General features: G+C 43.9%; 1 protein-coding gene across 2 annotated transcripts in view; it reads left to right on the top strand.

Moving 5' to 3' along the window:
• Positions 1 to 757: 757 nt before the first annotated feature.
• The window catches only part of rab27b (RAB27B, member RAS oncogene family), a 24,353-nt gene continuing 10,724 nt past the window's right edge, over positions 758 to 14,386 (top strand). The window contains exons 1-2 of one of the 2 annotated variants that reach the window (XM_037979369.1): positions 758 to 890; positions 1,204 to 1,439. The gene's annotated coding sequence lies outside the window, so the exon portion shown is untranslated. Of the gene's footprint in view, positions 891 to 1,203; positions 1,440 to 12,004; positions 12,097 to 14,386 lie in introns of those variants that run through there. The other variant, XM_037979370.1, reaches the window with a different exon arrangement.

The following is a 14,386-nucleotide window of genomic DNA, read 5'->3' as shown; positions in this document are numbered from 1 at the left end:
TTCTTTATGAAAAATCTCTTTTTGTGCAGAAAAATAAAAACTGGAATTATAAAATAATAAAACATTAAATTTCCTCAACTTTCAAACTTCACATAAAATGATGTTTTTATCTTTTTATTTAAATTAGTTTGTAAGTTTTTTTTGTATAATTTTATTAAATAAATCAACTTAATGAAGTTAAACTTTTTTTTACAACTTTTATAAATTTTCCTTTTTTAATTTCTCCAGACTGATCATAAATCAAACTGTTTAATGTTTTTATTTTTAGCTCAATATTTTTAATATTTAAAGTTTTTTGTTGTTTTTTTTAAACTGAATGTTTTTTTAATTTGTTTTCTGCTGAAACTTTGTTGGTTTTAATAAAATATATGATTTTTTTTTACTTTAATAAAACTATTTATCTTTTATTGGGTCAAACAGGAACGTTTGTTTATTTGTTTGTTTGTTTGTTTGTTTCCACCTGTTGGAGTCTCTCGGGGAAACCGGAGGAACTCGGAGGTCTTTAGGACCCGGGAGACTCCTCTGGTGGTGCCTTCAGGTGTTGTCGGATATTTAAACTTGACTTCTCCGATCCTCGGAGTTTCAGTTAATCCGACATTAAATGTTGATAATTTGATCTCAGATTTTAGTTTTTAGGATTGACGTGAAAAAACGAAGCTGTTAAAAACGAAAATATAAAAATAAAATAAATAAAAAGGTATTTTTCTGCTCCGAAACACGTGATCCCAACGGTCCAATCAGCTCCTCCGAGGAGTCAACCTGTTGATCTGAATCAAGTGTGTTGAATCAGGAACCACCTGAAGACCCGAGGAGGAACAGCCCGACTTTAGTCCAACTAAAAATAATATTAATATTAATAATATTAATATTAACAGGTGCAGGTTTATCAGGTAAGTCGGTTAAAATCTGAGTTTATTAAAAATTAACGAGTTTAATCTTCAGATCTACAGGAAATGTTTGAATTTAATTTAATGAAAGATTCAGAGAAATTATCTGTTTCCTTGTTTGGTGAGAAATTCAGTAAATTTAAAATCAGTTAAATGTTTAAAATCCTGTCAGGACGAAAATAAATAAACTGAGGAGCTGAAAAAAGAACTGAAGCAGGAATATTTTTACTTCGTTAAGGTTTATTTTAATCCGTATTTCTGTCTGAAATTAAGGTTTTTTTATTTTTTTGAAGCTGAATTAATTAAATCTTCGCAGGAAAACTGAAGTTTGGAGAATCCGAGTTTTCGCTCGGTCCGTGAACGCCTCTCCGGAGCCGTCAGAAGATCCGGACCGAAGGTTCCCCTCAGAACCACCGAGCGGTCCGCAGGCAGCTCGGAACCGGGATCCGAACCGGGGGAGCGATGCGCCGTCTCACCGGAGGAGGAGAAGAACCGAACCGGAAGCAGCGAGCAGCTGGCGCGAGGATCTGAGTTCCCGGATAAAGACTGAAGGTAGGAGAGACCGAACCGAGCCGAGCCGAGCCGAGCCGGACCAGCCTGGGAGGCGGGCGGGATGAGTCATCGCCCAGAACCTCCGAGCTCCATCAGCAGAACCCCGAGGTTCTGGTTCTGGTTCCGGCGGGCGTGGGAGGGGGGGAACATGTAAACACGTCCGTGCCTCAAAGTTTGGGTTCAGAGTCGGTTTCTGAGACACGAGAAAGTTCTGGTGGCGGTTCTGTTGGTTAAAGGGGCAGTTCGGATCTTTCAAGTTCTGTGGACCGTTAACGTCTTACCTGCTGCATCTCAGAGTCTGACCCGATTTGTCCCTAAAGACGTTGTCCAGCGTCTGTGCTCTGTGCTCTGTGTCCCTGATGTCTGTCTGTCTCATTTTGAAGCTTCTGAGACGAAGAATTTAAAATTCCTCATATTTTTTTCTCATTTTGTCAGCAGACCTGATTGTCTCTCATCTCATGTCTCATGTCTTTGTCTCATCTTGTCTCATGTCTTTGTCTCATCTCGTCTCATGTCTTTCTCATCTCGTCTCATGTCTTTGTCTCATCTCGTCTCATGTCTTTCTCATCTCGTCTCATGTCTTTGTCTCATCTCGTCTCATGTCTTTCTCATCTCGTCTCATGTCTTTGTCTCATCTTGTCTCATGTCTTTGTCTTGTCTCATGTCTTTGTCTCATCTCGTCTCATGTCTTTGTCTCATCTCGTCTCATGTCTTTGTCTCATCTTGTCTCATGTCTTTGTCTCATCCTGTCGTTAAAATGAGACGTGAGTTTTTTTTCTCATTTAGATTCAAATATAGTTTTATTTATCGACTCGGGCGTCTTCTGTCCTGACGAGGACATCAGGACTCTGAGTGTCCTCGTCCCTCCCTCGGGCGGCCATGATGGACGCGACTCACTTTGGTGTAAAAATGATAAATTAATAAACGGAAACAGGAAGTTCGTTAAACATCTCATCTCCTCCACCTGTTGCTTCAGTTAGAAGTTCCTGTCCTCTGGTTGGTAATTGTCCCTCTGTTTACCCGTTGGACTCGCTGTTTGTTTGTTTGTTTACTTGTGAATCAGGAGGTAAACAAAGATGGCCGAAGCGGCGTTAATTAGCAGAGACGTGTTTTTTTACGGCTGCCGGCGTCTCGTCTGATAAGAACCTCGTTTGGTTAAATTTGTTTATCCTGACTGCAGCTCGCGGGACGGTGGACGGGTTTACAGTCCTCGCGTGTGGGACGCCTGCGGGACGTTTCCCTGCCGTTTCATGAGGTGGACCAGCTGTTGCCATGGCGACATTTAAACCGCCGACCTTTGAGGTTTTTATCCTGAAAGACTCGGGCTGAGCTTCGAGGTCTGACTGTCCTCGGGGACGGCGTCCATAACCAGGCTGCTCTTTCCTCCTGTCTCTGTGTGTCATGTCTCTCTCACTGTCCCCTGTCTCTGTCTCCTGTCTGTGTCCTCCATCTCTCTGTCCACCGTCGCTGTCTCTGTCTCCTGTCTCTCTCTCTGTCTCTCTGTACCCTGTCTCTGTCTCTTTCTTCTTTGTCTCTCTTGGTCTTCTGTCTGTATCCCCTGTCTCTCTGTCCACTGTCGCTGTCTCTCTGTGTCTCCAGCTGATTTGGGACGCCTCGTTGTCTCGTCGTTCTGAAACAGAAAATATTTCCGTTCTTCTTCAGGACTTTTGGACGAATCCTTCATGTCCAGAAACGGAGTTTCGGCCATTTTGATCCCAGGACGACTCTCAGCTGCTACCACTCCAACTTCAGCTCAATGTTTGACGTTTAGAGTTTGTCGGCCATCTTGATGTTGGCGAAGACGGTTGGAACTCTGGAGCCGAAGCTTGGAGTGGTAGTAGCTGAGAGTCATCCTCAAAATGGCCGGCCGCGTTGCTGACGAGGCGAGAAGCCGCGCCGCCACCTTGGTAGGTTTTACGTGGCAGAAGATCATGAGAATCAACTTGAACTCGTCCGAGAAGCTCGATGTGTAGCTCGTTTTATTTTTATTTATTAATCAGGAGCTGAGATCCGTCCTTCCTGCACGCAGGACGCTAATGTGTAAACGGTTCAGGTGGACGTCCAACAAGATGGACGCCGCTCGTCCGTCCTCTCCTCGTCTAGCCTCGTCTGTAGAGAATATTAGAGGTTTTACAGCCTGACTGTGGACAAACGGGAGGGATTTAGGATAATAAAAACATTTTTTTATGCAACTTTCTCTCCCATCTGACGATGATCTTCCTGTGAAACTCTAAACTTCACCACATCAGCTGAACTTTCGCCTGATGTGTATTTGTTGGATCATGCAGGTGTTTAATTTCCAGCCTTTCTCGTCAGATAACTCCTCCATCCTGCGTCTCCGATGGAGGAAACCGTGTAAATATTCATTCCAGCGCCTCGCTTTAAGCTGTTTGGAGATCTCTGTTTTCGTCCTCCGGGTCCAGGGGAGAGATACTTCTGACACATTGAGGTTCTGCCGGTCGGACCGGATCGTTTCCGGCCGAGTTAACAGGAAGAAAAGGATTCAAACATCAACAGCCGAACGGTCCGTTCTGCAGCTGAAACGCGACACGTTTCCAGGTGACCTGGATTTATCTCTTAGAGCTGAACTGAAAGCAAATCTTAAAAAATTAACATTTCCTGAATGTTCTTTAATCAAACACATCAACACAAACAGTTTTTAGCATTTTAGTTAATAATTTCCTCAGTGGGTGATTTGTGGGGCGGAGGTCATGGCCGACAAAATGACGGGCATAACAACCGAGTTGGGAACGTGGAACAGAGGGAACCGATTACCCCCAGATCGTTGTCATGACATCAGCACACGACACTAAAAATCAATATAAAGACGGCAGGAGAGAGCTAACGATGCTAACTTGATGCTAACCGAATGCTAGCACGTAAACAACGTGAGCGCGCCTCAGTCGCGTTTATCAACTCTAACTCCAGAGTAAACCAATCAGCAGCAGCTTCAGACTCAGACATGGATCGTTTCTGTTTTTTCCTCTGAATTAAACGGATCTCAGGCTGTTGGCCTGGAAGCAGCTCAGACCTTTAATAACGACGCGCGCTCACTTCCTGTTTGAAGGAAGACTTCCTGTTTCTCCTCTCCTCCTCTGTGGAGATGTCCTCCTCTCCATTTGACTTTTTTAAAATTAAAAATAGTTGGCAAAATGTCCTAGTTTTTCGGCGTGAAGCCGCAGTAACGAGGGTCGGAGCAGCACTTCTCTTTGAAGTGATCCGAACCAGAGTTCTGATGGGAATTCCCACATCGGAGTTCATGGATCCAAATCTGAGGAAGGTTTTTATCTTTCGGGAGCCCGAGTGGTATTTTCTTGTCCCGGTATTCATCCTCTCACTGATGAACGGCTGAATGCTGCTGAATCTGTAAGCAGCTAAATTATCGATCAGTCGTCTTGTTTTTGCCTCGTCCATCACGTTCCTCGTTAGACTGAGAGGAAACTTTTAATATTGCTAATTTTCTGCTACTTTAAAAATTGAAATAAACCCCAAAAAAAGTAATAAAACTTTTTTTTTTCACGTTCTGGATAGCTGAGAAACCGCGGCGTGCTGCGAAATAAAGCTTCAAAAATAAGGTTTAAAAGGTCGTGGATCAGAACCGACAGACTGAAACAGTAAAGAGCTGAAAATCCTGACCCGGCTGTGAGAAACGGACCTGAAAGCGCCGACGGATCGATAACGACGGCTGTGGTTTGGAATAATAAATCAGCCGAGCCGAGCGTCTTCGACCTGGTTTTTATTCCGCCTCATAAATAGCAGAACTCTAACTTCTCCCGAGGAACTCGTCAGCGTTCTGTGGTTTTAAAGATGGCTCCTCGTCGAGTCGTCTGCAGCAGAAACTGGTTTTATTCTTTGTCCATCAGGCGGCTGCAAATACTGAAGAAATGAACTGAAACGATAAAACTTTGAATCAACTCGTTAAGAAAGGTTTTCTCATTAATATTTAACACGCATTTGGACAATGAGGCTATTATTTTTAATTTAATAAAACTAATTTACAAAAAGATTAAAGTATTGGATGAGACCAATCAGGAAAACTTAAAAAAATACATTTTAAAATCAAGTATGATTTTGTTATTTCAAGAAATGAGATCCTGATGATGCGGCTTTAGCTTAGCAAACTTTATAGCTGTGCTAATAAGTTAAAATTAAACTAACAAGAGTAAATTAACACTTTTAAACTCATATTAGCAAAGTTAACAGTATTTGCTAACATTAAGACATTAACTAATGATATGAAGCTGACAATATTAGCTAACATTTTTAAGCTAATATTGGCTAATCTTATCAAGCTAATTTAATCTAACAATATAAAAAACTACTAGCTAACGATATGAAGTTAGCAATACTGGCTAACACTGTTAAGATGTTAGCTAACAGCATCAGTTTGACAATATTAGGTTAATATTGGTTAACAATATGAAGCTATTAGCTGACGCTTATGCTAATATTAGCTACCAGTTTAAAGCTAACAATATTAACTAATACTATCAAGACACTGGCTAACAAGATGAAGCTAACATTATTGGGCTAACAACTTCCAATTTGAAGCTAACAATATTAGCTAATGCTGTGAAGTTATTAGCTAACAATACGAAGTTAACTTTATTATCCTAAACAATTTAGCTAACATTGGGTAGCAATATGAAGCTCATAATATTAAGCTAACATCAGCTAACAACATGATATTGATGTTGGAGAAGACTAAGTAATTATCAACAATATAAATATTGAGTTAAAAATGGCTAACACTGTGAAGCTAACACTTGGCTAACTGTCTTTAACTAAAGCTATTTATTTCTGTTTATTCTGCCTCTATGATTTGCTATAAAGTGATTTAAAATAAATATATGTACTGTGGCTGACGTGGGCACCTAACAGAGCAGTTGTTCTGTGGTTAGCCGTGACATTTTGTTTTTTATTAACGTTCCTCTGTTCCGTCCTCGCTGACAGAAGGATTTACTCCAAACCGCCGCTTTGACATTTTCTGATTTCAGAACATCCTTGTTTTGTTTTAGTCCTTTTTTTATTGTGGGAGGAAAAATGTTTCTTTTAGTGCCTTGAAAGATCATTACTTAAAAAAATAAATAAATTGGATTTTGAAGTATTTGTCCCCACGCTTCTAAAATGACCAAATGTGACTTTTCCAAAAAAACCATGAGTTTAATCTCAGCCCACTTATTTCTCTCAACCCGAACTCCGGTATGAATTTTGATGAGTTTAATGACCGTAATGTTGAATTTCTCTGGATTGATTTTAAACAGAACTAAAATATTAAATTATTTCCAGGGTTTAAAGATTTATTCATCAAAATGAGACGCTGTTGTTGCAATGTTTGGCAGCGTGGAACATTAAACTCTGTTAGGACTGTTCAGATCTTAAATAAACATTTAGTTATTGGGGGTTAACTCTGTGATGCGTTTAAAGCACCTTGGAAAAACTGAACTCCTGTTGAACTGGATGCAGATCCTAAAACACAGCTTTTAAATTTTAAAGTCTTTAAATTTCCCTCCTGATGTTTCAGATTTAGTCGGCCTGTCAGCCGGCCGTAAATCTAATAAACTGTAAAGACGTGAGTTCAGCTGCTTTTGGTTTTCGGCTGTCTGTAATAAAGCTGATTTACGAGCCGAAGCTTTCAGCAGAACCGAGGCGGGCCTGAAGGGGAACGGTGTTCTCATGTGTGGTCGTGAATCTGTCGCTTCGCTAAAGGAAGCAGCAGATTAGAAAATAATTGCAGCTCATTAATAATGAAGGTTGGAGGCTGTCGCAGCTGTTTGAGCCGAGGATCCAACCGGAGCCTCCGGGCCGAGCTTCCGGATGGATCCGAGGAAAAAACCTGGGAATCCTGAAAAAGATCCTTCTGTAGAGAAACAACGGAGGAGTTCCAACGATCGGGAATGTCTGAGAACGTTTGGGACTGTCTGAGAGCAAGGCTAGCTAAAAGGAGGGGAAAGGCTAGCTAAAGAGAGGGGGTAAGGCTAGCTAAAGAGAGGGGGAAAGGCTAGCTAAAGAGAGGGGGAAAGGCTAGCTAAAGAGAGGGGGAAAGGCTAGCTAAAGAGAGGGGAAAGGCTAGCTAAAGAGAGGGGAAAGGCTAGCTAAAAGGAGGGGAAAGGCTAGCTAAAAGGAGGGGAAAGGCTAGCTAAAAGGAGGGGAAAGGCTAGCTAAAAGGAGGGGAAAGGCTAGCTAAAAGGAGGGTAAAGGCTAGCTAAAAGGAGGGTAAAGGCTAGCTAAAAGGAGGGGAAAGGCTAGCTAAAAGGAGGGGAAAGGCTAGCTAAAGAGAGGGGGAAAGGCTAGCTAAAGAGGGGGAAAGGCTAGCTAAAGAGGGGGAAAGGCTAGCTAAAAGGAGGGGAAAGGCTAGCTAAAAGGGGGGAAAGGCTAGCTAAAAGGAGGGGAAAGGCTAGCTAAAAGGAGGGGAAAGGCTAGCTAAAAGGAGGGGAAAGGCTAGCTAAAGAGAGGGGGAAAGGTCAGCTAGAAGCTAAAATCGGCATTAGAAGACAAATTTAGAAGCTTTTTGCTGAAGCAGATTTCAGAGAGAACAAACCTTTTAACCAAAAATAACATCATGTTTTTCTCTGTGGAAAATATTTGTGGTTAAATCTAAATATTTTGAAAAAAAAATACAAAATTACTAAAAACAAGTCATTCCTGATGGAACTGAATGTTTAAATGTTTGAACGCCTAAAATGGCAAACTATTTAAAAGTAATTAAACCGCAGAAATAACTAAAAATAAACCTGAAAACGGAGTTGATGCTGACTTCATTTTTAATTTGTGAAAAAGTTGTTCTCTAAAAATGAACTCTTTGACGCCTGTTTGTTTATTTAATTGTTTATTTAATTTTATTTTCTAATAAAACGATCCTTCCCAGCAGCTGGTAAAGATGGAAACTGTTGGTTAAAAGCAGCAGATTTAATTTGAGTTAATTGTCTTAACGATGAGATGAGTTGAACTGACTTGTCTGCTTAAATCTCATATGAATCTCCACATGTTTATAGATGCTTTAATCAATGAGGAGGAGGAGGAGGAGGAGGAGGAGGAAGGGTGGAAAGCCTAGTTGCTTGGTGACGGAGACGAGGGGAGATGGAAGGTGAAGAAGGGAGGAAGAACGAGGAGGAGGAGGAGGAGAGCTCATGTGATGAAGAGTTTTTCTTTCAGGCTGAAGGTTTTTGGTTTTTGATGAATTTGTGGTTTGATTTGTTCTGATCGGAGGTAATTCTCTGCTTTAATCTTTTAGTTTTGATTTGTTGCGACGATATTTCAGTTTATTTATGTTAAACCGATTCACACGAGTCCCGGCACGAGTCCAAACTCCGACTCAAACAGGAAGTCAGAATCAGAACGTTGGAAAAATCAACAAGTTGTCTAACAGGAGAGGAGCGGCTCACAAAACCGTTAAATAATCCAACATTTGTACATTATCACCCGCCGCAGGAGGCTAGCTGAGGGCTAAAGGAGGCTAAAGGCTAGCTAATGGCTAAATGAGGCTAAGGGCTAAAGGAGGCGAAGGTCTTCCTTTATAAAAACGAACAACCCAACAGTATTTTAACAGATTTTTCTGCCTAAAATCAGTTTAAATTAGCCGTTAGCCTGGATGCTAACTTCATGTTAAGAGTTTAACCTGGAAGTTTATTTTGTGAAACACTTTCGGAGCAGCTCAGGAACCGGGTCGGGTTCTCTGGATTAGCTTTTAGCTTTTAGCTTTCAGCCTGAAGTCCAACATGAGCGGGAAACGAGATGAAGTCGGAGGAATTTGTGTAATCGAATCAGACGAGCCGACGGCTCCGCTGCTTCCTGCTGACTCGTCTGTCGGTTCTTCAGGTCTCCTCCTGATGGAGCGAGTCAGAAACCAGAGTCCATCCGAGTTTCGATGGCGCCATTTTGTTTCTTTCTTTGCTTTTCCTGTTTTTCCTCCTGATCTTCTTCCTGTTGGTCTTGAATCCGTTTCTCATGTCGTGGCCCTTCCTCCTCCTCCTCCAACTCCGACTCGTGACTCGGAGCTGATCTTCAGCTGACGGTTCGAGTCGAACACAAACTGTTGCTCTTCCTGTTAAATGGCAGCTTCTCGGCTCGCTGCTTGAGGCTGAAGCTTCATACATTTTTAACTGGCTCTGCTGCTGGCTGCCTCCTCTTCCTCTCCTCCTCCTCCTCCTCCTCTTCCTCCTCTTCTTTTAATCTTCTTATCTGTTTCTTCTCTTCAGTGAAAGGTCACATGTTCTCCTTCGGATGGACGACTTCATGCAGATTCAACGACAGAAACGAATAAAAAGCTTCTGTTTTTGTTCTGCGTTTAATCAGCCGAAGGATTTTATTTTCAGTCTTTTCTGTTTAATTTTTAATTATTTTTTTTATCTTTTTAATAAAAACGAACTCTCCTGCTGTTAATTTGGTTCGACGCTCAAACGCTTTCAGATTAAAAGCGTTCAGATTAAAAGCGTTCAGATTAGGAGTTTCAGATTAAAAGCGTCTGGGCTGCGTTTGTGTCGGCTGGTGTTGAGTAGCTGTGGCGGCCATCTTTGATCATTTAGGGGTAGCTTCCTGCTTCAGGAGATATTTTGCTAACACAGAAGCAGAACCGGCTCCATTGTTCCGGCAGCAGAAAAACAACGTGAGCGTTCCCGATAAACGATGTTAGTGAGAACGCTGAGTCAGCAGCAGCTGTTTGTTTTTGTCTCTTCTGCGGTTTTTGGCCTTCAGCTGTTTATTAAAACTTTCGGCTCCTTCAGGACGTTTCGGCTGCGACTTCTGGTTTTTGTAACTTAAACTTTTAGAATTTTTGAAGTTATTCTTCTGTAAAAATCTTGATAAACTTCATTTTCAGCTGTTTGATTTATTTTAGCTGATAGTTTTTCGGCTGGTTTTACCTTTTAGCTGCTCTTTAGTTTCTGTTTTTATTTATTGTTTATAAATAAAGTCGGTAAACGTTCCTAAACTTTCCTTTTTCGGCTGAAAACTCGTCCTGCTGCCTGATCCTCGAGGATCTGATCCAAATCCTTTCAGAGGTTCTGATTCTGGTTCCGAACCACTGAGTTCTAACCTGTGTGGTTTGCTAATGTCGTTTAGCTGTGGCGGCCATCTTAAACTGGCTAAAAAAAAAAAAAAGATTTCAGCTGAAACTGAAACTTTTTCCTGGAATCGTTGAATCCTGAATGTCTGAAAACATCAGCCGAAGCCAATAAACGACCGTCGGCTCGTTGATGCTGCGTTGCCTAACAACAGCATCTCTGAGGTGGTTTCTGAGCCGGGGGGAGGAGGAGGACGACGACCCCCACCCAGAGACTCCAGCTCCTGACGGCGTCTTTCCTCCGACCTTCTGGGAACAATTCCTCTGAAGGATCGGAAACACGACTCGAGTCGAGCGTTAATCACCGACATGTGACCGGTGAACGGTGTGTGGGTGTGTGAGTGTGTGTGAGGACATCAGCTGTTTCTCCGTCCCGTCTCTCAGACTCGTCCCGAATCGTCCAATTAATTTTTACGAGCTTCTCTTCGCCTCAGCAGGAATCGTTGGAACTGCTGTCGTCCCAGTTGGTGGTTCTGCTCTCAGCTGATTGGTTCTGACCTTTTCACGGCCGACCAATCAGCATCAAGGGCTTCGGGTTGTTTTAAGTTTTAAATTTAAGACCAGAAACTGGATTTTAGGCAGAAAATAAAAACTGAGAAACGACTTTGAGTGAAGTTAAAACGAGATGAAAGGAGCAGAACACGAGCTAAAGCTGTGGACAGAGGATCCAACATGAGCTAAAACTGTGGACAGGGGATCCAACACGAGCTAAAACTGTGGACAGGGGATCCAACAGGAGCTAAAACTGTGGACAGGATCCAACATGAGCTAAAACTGTGGACAGGGGATCCAACAGTTGCTAAAAGCTAACTTGGAGGTTTTTCCAGCTGCTTTTTCTGACTTGGACAGAATGAAACTTTTTTTTCTCAAGGAGCTAAAATTAGAAACAGAAGTCACTTCCTGTCTGACGGTTTACCTGCTTTGGTCCTAAATCATCTTAGTTCCTGTTCTGCAGCGACACACACCTGTCCTCTGGCTGATAAGGGTGTGTGTGTGTGTGTGGACACACCTGTCCTCCCGTCTCTCAGCCTCACCCTCTCACTCCGACACAAACGGCTGCAGGACAAACTGAGAGGACGGAGCGTCAGAGTCTCAGGTAACGACTCGAGCCGCCGAGCGTCTCCTGGGTGTCCACAGAGTGTCCCCTGAGCGTCCCCTCGGCTCCTCGGGGGACGATCAGCTGTTGTTTTGGTTCTCCTGTCAGAAAAATATCTCCTGAACCGACGGAGCGATGTCTGCCGGAGTGGTCCTGATTCAAGATGGCGTCTTGAGCTGCGGCTCTGTGTCGTCAGCAGCCGACTCCCTGAGGCCGAACGCCGCGGCGGGTGACAAGCATTCCTTCCAGGAATGCTAGGCCTTTAATCATAGTCTGGAAACAAAGACAAGCTTTAAACCGTCCTTCTGTCCCCCCCGTCCCTCCGTCCCCCTCAGCCAGACGAGTCAGCTGCTCCAAGGGGGGAGGGAGGGGGAGTGTCTCGCCCGCCTCCAGCTGAATGCTGGGTATCCTCCCCCCTCCCTCCCCCCTCCCTCCCAGTCAGGGAGGCAGCGAACGGGTCGGCTCCTCATCTGTCCGGATCAGCCGAGGAACACCGAGAGGTAAGAGCTTCGGCTGCAGGGCTTCGGCTGATGTGGAGGGAATGTGATCCGATCGGAGTTTCGGAGGAAAAAACTTTTTTTCCCACTCGTTGCCTCGGATCAGCCGGAAGTTCGGTTCAGTTTAAGGTGGAAGTTTGTTTTCTTAAAGTCCGGCTTTGTTGAGTCTGGATGTCTAACATGTCCTCTGTCGGGGACGAGCTCTGGTCACAGAGGACAGTTTGACTCTGTCCCTCCGGCTGAAAGACGTTTTGGTTTAGTTTGATCAGATGCAGCTAATTTCACGTCAGACGAGTTTATTTTATCAAATTTAACGTCTTTCTTTAAAGGACACATGATGTCCACATGTCCACGAGTCAGATTTTAATAAAATGTTTGTGAGACGATCGGATTGAATCACGTCTCCGATCGTCTCTTTAACAGAAGTCCAACAGATATCTGTCCCTCAGTCAGTCCATTGTTCCATCATTGTGTCCCTCAGTCCATTTGTCCCTTGTCCCGTCAGTCTCTTGGTCCATATTTCCATCCATTTGTCCTTCTGTTCATTCAGTCTGTCCCTCTGTCCATTGGTCTGTTGGTCCAGTTGTCTGTCCATCGTTCAGTCTATCAGTGTTTCCGTCCCTCCATCCATATCCATTTATTGACGTGTCCATTGATCCGTCCGTCTATCTGTCCACTGGTCTGTCCGTCCCCCTGTCCTTCTTTCAGACATCTTGTTTCTTCAGGGGTTTAAGTTGATTTTATGCCTTTTTTAAAATTTTTATCTTTAAATATTTTAAAGTTTCCGACTTCAAGTTTAATTTTTCCGAGCTGATCCGTTTGACCTTTGACCCCCATGACAGAACCAGCTTCAGCCACGGGGGTCAAAGGTCAAACGGATCGATGGACCACAGCTGGCTCTCCGATTGGACGGTTCTGTCCATCAACCGGTTCTGACTCCGGATCAGTTTGAGCCGTGATTCTGTCTCCTGACCCGGGTCGGCGGGCCTCAGGGGACGTGTTGAGGACGACTCTCAGCTACCACCACACCCAGCTTCAAACCGACTGGCTGCGGCGGCCATCTTTAACTGGGTTGACTCCAAAGCTCAGCGGTTCAGGCAGCTGAGTGTCTGCTGTGGATCACTCTCAGCTACCTCCACTCAGAATTCTGACTGAATTGTCGCCATTTTTGTCGTCTTTAATGTTGGTTGGCTGCGGCGGCCATCTTGAATTGAAAACAAACCAGTTGTTGTTTGACGATGGTTTCGTTTCGTCCTGCTTGTTTGGTGTTTTTACGAACTGGGGACCAGTTCAGTTCTGGCCGGTGCCGTTGGGTCGGTACTGCTGGGTTTGTACCGTCGGGCCGGGTCGGTACCATCGAGCCGGGCCGGCAGCACCACCCGTTCTCCTGACAACAAGGTTCCTGCTGACATAATCGGGTTAAAACAAACCATGATTGGAGTCATGAGGACAGAACCCGGGACAAAGCTCTGCTGTCTGCCTGCCGCTCCGGGTCGGTTCTGACCCGCCAACAATTCAGGCTTCCTCCTGGAATCCGACGAGTCGGCGTTTTTCCTCTCGGGGCGGAACATCGCTCTTGTTTCCAGCAGGAAGGGTTCTGGTTCTGTCAGAAGGCGGGCGATCATGTAGCTGCCTGAGCGTGGTAGTCGCTGACAGTCATGAATGCATGTCACCCGCCAGCCTTCGGATCCTGAAACCCCTCAGAGGGCGAGTTACGACCGAACCAAGGTGCAGTTTGGTGTGGCGGCCATCTTGTTTGAGGCTCTGAAAGGTTCTTTAAATTAACGAGACGTGTCCTCCGAGACGTGTCCTCCGAGACGTGTCCTCCGAGACGTGTCCTCTGAGACGTGAAGTCCATTTGACTCAGAACCATGTTTAAATATTTGGAATATTTGAAAACTTTCTGCTGAGTCATGTTTCTGTCAGCCTGAACCGTGTTGGTGAGGATTAACGGATGCTCTTCATCACTCTTCGTCACTCTTTGTCACTCCTCATCAGCCGTCTGATCCGTTCAGAACTCATCAAGACGTAAAGGTGAGCGGCGCCCGACGACCTTTCAGGAAATTAACTTTGCTTTTATTTAATAAAGTTTTATTTAATGATGAGTTAAAGGAATAAAAACCTGAACTTTTAAGAGTTTTTAGGAACGTTTTTGAGTCGATGAGACAAAAAAATGGATGGATGACGGTTGGATGAATGTTGGATGATGGATGGATGACGGTTGGATGGATGGATGGAGGATGGATGGAGGATGGATGGATGATGGTTGGACGGTTGGATGATGGATGGATGA

Source organism: Kryptolebias marmoratus, linkage group LG14 (assembly GCF_001649575.2).
Source record: "Kryptolebias marmoratus isolate JLee-2015 linkage group LG14, ASM164957v2, whole genome shotgun sequence".
In the NCBI taxonomy this organism is placed as follows: domain Eukaryota; kingdom Metazoa; phylum Chordata; class Actinopteri; order Cyprinodontiformes; family Rivulidae; genus Kryptolebias; species Kryptolebias marmoratus.
This window is presented reverse-complemented; position numbering and strand designations above follow the sequence as displayed.